Below are 5,000 nucleotides of genomic sequence, written 5' to 3' on the forward strand. Positions count from 1 at the left end.
GCTGGACATTAGAGAGAATGCAGCTTTAAGTGGAGTCTCCTCCTGCTGGACATTAGAGAGAATGCAGCTTTAAGTGGAGTCTCCTCCTGCTGGACATTAGAGAGAATGCAGCTTTAAGTGGAGTCTCCTCCTGCTGGACATTAGAGAGAATGCAGCTTTAAGTGGAGTCTCCTCCTGCTGGACATTAGAGAGAATGCAGCTTTAAGTGGAGTCTCCTCCTGCTGGACATTAGAGAGAATGCAGCTTTAAGTGGAGTCTCCTCCTGCTGGACATTAGAGAGAATGCAGCTTTAAGTGGAGTCTCCTCCTGCTGGACATTAGAGAGAATGCAGCTTTAAGTGGAGTCTCCCCCTGCTGGACATTAGAGAGAATGCAGCTTTAAGTGGAGTCTCCTCCTGCTGGACATTAGAGAGAATGCAGCTTTAAGTGGAGTCTCCTCCTGCTGGACATCAGAGAGAATGCAGCTTTAAGTGGAGTCTCCTCCTGCTGGACATTAGAGAGAATGCAGCTTTAAGTGGAGTCTCCTCCTGCTGGACATTAGAGAGAACGCAGCTTTAAGTGGAGTCTCCTCCTGCTGGACATTAGAGAGAATGCAGCTTTAAGTGGAGTCTCCTCCTGCTGGACATTAGAGAGAATGCAGCTTTAAGTGGAGTCTCCTCCTGCTGGACATTAGAGAGAATGCAGCTTTAAGTGGAGTCTCCTCCTGCTGGACATTAGAGAGAATGCAGCTTTAAGTGGAGTCTCCTCCTGCTGGACATTAGAGAGAATGCAGCTTTAAGTGGAGTCTCCTCCTGCTGGACATTAGAGAGAACGCAGCTTTAAGTGGAGTCTCCTCCTGCTGGACATTAGAGAGAATGCAGCTTTAAGTGGAGTCTCCTCCTGCTGGATATTAGAGAGAATGCAGCTTTAAGTGGAGTCTCCTCCTGCTGGACATTAGAGAGAATGCAGCTTTAAGTGGACACTAGAGAGAATGCAGCTTTAAGTGGACACTAGAGAGAATGCAGCTTTAAGTGGAGTCTCCTCCTGCTGGACATTAGCGAGAATGCAGCTTTAAGTGGAGTCTCCTCCTGCTGGACATTAGAGAGAATGCAGCTTTAAGTGGACATTAGACTGAATGCAGCTTTAAGTGGACATCATAGAGAACTTGTAGACACGTCTTTGATGTTTCACAGTAACAATTTTCTGTCGATTCTTCCCCCCGGGTCAGAACACCGGGGTCAAAGGTCACTTTAATATCCGACTCTCTCTCTCACACACACACACACACACACACACTCACACACACACACACACACACACACACACACACACACACACACACACACACACACACACACACACACACACACACACACACACACACACAGGATGAATCAGAGTCAGAGAGAAAATATGAAGCTGCCAAATGTGACATGTTGTTTTTATTAAAGTGTGTGACGACACACACGTACAGAGGCCCCCAGGTCAACACACACACACACACACACACACACACACAAACACACGTTTATATTAAAGCTTCTGGAGCGTTCTGATCATTTTGCGTGGATCTGGCGTCGGTTGCTTCGTAGCGTTCGCTGATGAAGTCGTTTATAAACGGTCAGATCTGGATTCTGCCGTTAGCCGCCTCACGTTAGCCGCCTCACGTTAGCCGCCTCACGTTAGCCGACTCACGTTAGCCGCCTCACGTTAGCCGACTCACGTTAGCCGCCTCACGTTAGCCGACTCACGTTAGCCGCCTCACGTTAGCCAACTCACGTTAGCCGACTAACGTTAGCCAACTCAAGTTAGCCGACTCACGTGAGCCGACTCACGTTAGCCGACTAACGTTAGCCGACTCACGTTAGCCGACTCACGTTAGCCGACTCACGTTAGCCGCCTCACGTTAGCCGCCTCACGTTAGCCGACTCACGTTAGCCGACTCACGTTAGCCGCCTCACGTTAGCCGACTCATGTTAGCCGACTCACGTTAGCCAACTCACGTTAGCCGACTAACGTTAGCCGACTCATGTTAGCCAACTCCCGTTAGCCGACTCACGTTAGCCGACTCACGTTAGCCGTCTCACGTTAGCCGACTCCATTTAGCATCAAGAGCGGCGGGGAGTCAGTGCACAGGAACAGGAAGTCCTGAAGGACACAGGAGCTTTAAAGCTGGACGGTGCAGATCTCTCTGGACTTTGGACTCTAAGCTAAGTTAGCACTTAGCTAAGCTAAGCTAAGCTAAGTGCTAACATCTTGGGACAGATATTATCATTATCAATATTTTAACTTCCATATAAAAGACAGAAATAATATCAGACACACACACACACACACACACACACACACACACACACACACACACACACACACACACACACTCTCCTGGACCAGTTGCCAGGCAACCAGGGGAGTTTCTGGTGCTGGTCGGTCCTCTGCAGAGCGTCTCAAGACTCATGCAGGATTTCTGAAATCCTGCATGAGTCTGCAAACAGAGGCTCGGTCCAGTTGGTCCAGTGAGTCCAGTTGGTCCAGTGAGTCCATGATTCAGGATCCAGGGTCCAGTTAGTCCAGTTAGTCCAGTTGGTCCAGTGAGTCCATGATCCAGGATCCAGGGTCCAGTTAGTCCAGTTGGTCCAGTTGGTCCAGTGAGTCCATGATCCAGGATCCAGGGTCCAGTTAGTCCAGTTGGTCCAGTTAGTCCAGTGAGTCCATGATCCAGGATCCAGGGTCCAGTTAGTCCAGTTGGTCCAGTTAGTCCAGTTAGTCCAGTGAGTCCATGATCCAGGATCCAGGGTCCAGTTAGTCCAGTTGGTCCAGTTGGTCCAGTGAGTCCATGATCCAGGATCCAGGGTCCAGTTAGTCCAGTTGGTCCAGTTAGTCCAGTGAGTCCATGATCCAGGATCCAGGGTCCAGTTAGTCCAGTTGGTCCAGTTAGTCCAGTTAGTCCAGTGAGTCCATGATCCAGGATCCAGGGTCCAGTTAGTCCAGTTGGTCCAGTTGGTCCAGTGAGTCCATGATCCAGGATCCAGGGTCCAGTTGGTCCAGTTGGTCCAGTACCGAGCGACGGCTGTGAACAATCATAAATAAACTTTGTTACGCGTATGTTTAAATATTTATGTTCTAAATAAATGTTGAAATCTAAAAATAAATCAAAATAAATACATTTTAAAAAACAACAATTAAAAATAAAAGGGAAAACGAAATTTAAAAGTAAATAAAAAAATAAAAACGGGAATTAATTAATTATTTAAAAAAATAAATGTTTGAGTGAAGATCAGATGCTGCAAACACAACAATAAAAGTATTATTATTATTATTATAAAGTATAATACAAACACACTCAAACACTATAATAATAGTAATAATGCACAATAATAATAATAATAATAATAAAGTATAATGCAGACACATTAATCACGATAATAATAATAAAAATAACAATAACAGAGAATAATGAAGTTCTACAGATGATTCTCTGCTGCCTCCTGCTGGACGAGTTATTTACCTTCACATGGCTCATTTATTTAAATACAGATACATATATAATATTATATACATGTATATAATAATAGAAATAATTATTAATAAGCCATCAAATAAACCAAAAATATTACCATTTAATATTTAATGTAGACATGAATCAGCTGATAACAGAAAGGCTTTACATCCAGTTTTGTTTTTTATTGTTTATTTATTTTCCTTGTGATTTATTTATTAAATGTATTTATATTTATTTATTTATGGCTTTATTGTTTCCACTTCTTTTATTAAAGCAGAAATAAATTAAATTACCTAAATAAATACAAAATATATGAACTTATAAATTCATATTTTTTCTTTTAATTTCTCTTTTAAAGTTTTTACAAATTTATTTTATTTTTTATTGACTTTCCTTCTGTCCTCTTATTTTTTTTAACTTTACTTTTATCTTTTAAAACTATTCATTTATTTTTGCCATTTATTATTTTCACTTTTTCTCTAAACAGAAATAATTTACCTAAAAATAATAAAAAGCTTAAAATAAATAAGTTTCTAAAAATAAACAGAGGAGACATATAAACTAATAAATGTTTATTTTTCATTAATTTCCACATTTATCTTTTATTAATTTCTCTCTGAACGTCGTTGCAGATTTATTTTTTTCTCTTTGTCACTTTTTTTTTTCCATAATGAGAAAAAAAACTACAAAATTAAATCATTTAAAATTGTTTTATTCAGTAAAAACACAAAAATCCATTTCATACAGAAATCACTGAGCTGTCGCCGCGGTGACGCGTGCACAGGCGGGTCCACGCAGGGACGCCGGTACATGCCGCCGCGGGGAGGGGCGTCACGGCAGCCGACGGGCGCAGGAGCCGCCGCCGCTGCTGGAGCGTCTTCATCCTCGGGCTCCTCCTCCTCCTCACGCCTCCTCACGCTTCACCGTCGCCCGTCGCAGCTCCGGACGCTGCTGTCGCCGGCTGCACGTCTCGTTCTGTCGCTAAACGCCGTGGTCGATTCCGGGATGAGCCGTCCGAGTCCTGGATTAAAAAAAAAAAATAAAGACACTGGAGTTAAAAAACAACCTTGAATTTTACACTAAAAATGTGTTTTTTTTTAAAAGTTTTGATGCTTATGGAGAACGAAAGCTGCCGAGATCAAAAACAACATAATAAATAAATTAATTAATTAATGAGCCATTATTTGTATTATTATTGTCTTTAAATTGCATAATTTTAATAATTATTATTGTTTATTTTATCCTCCCTTTGGATTTTTTGCCAAACTTACCAAAACATTTAATTGCTCATTTTTAATTCAAGTAATTTTTTATTTTTTTTATTTTTGGCATCTTCTTTCCTCCGTACAGGTGCGGTGTAGACCAAGTAAATAAATACATTTTTAAATAATTATAATTTGTGGTTCAGTAAAAGAGTGAAAACCTGAGAAATGCATTTTAATTACAAAACAATAAATAAAATAAATAAATAATAAATAAAAAGGAGAAATAAACAGGAAAGTAAATGAATACATAAGGTA

The 5,000-nt window shown here is 41.3% G+C and overlaps 1 protein-coding gene across 2 annotated transcripts in view; it reads right to left on the reverse strand.

Annotated features, from left to right (window-relative positions):
• Nucleotides 1–4,176: 4,176 nt before the first annotated feature.
• Nucleotides 4,177–5,000, reverse strand: part of nupr1b (nuclear protein 1b) — a 5,828-nt gene continuing 5,004 nt past the window's right edge. For both annotated transcript variants that reach the window (XM_083931126.1, XM_083931125.1), the window contains one exon: nucleotides 4,177–4,501. The gene's annotated coding sequence lies outside the window, so the exon portion shown is untranslated. The remainder of the gene's footprint in view (nucleotides 4,502–5,000) is intronic.

This window comes from Echiichthys vipera (genome assembly GCF_963691815.1).
Source record: "Echiichthys vipera genome assembly, chromosome: 17".
Taxonomy (NCBI): domain Eukaryota; kingdom Metazoa; phylum Chordata; class Actinopteri; order Perciformes; family Trachinidae; genus Echiichthys; species Echiichthys vipera.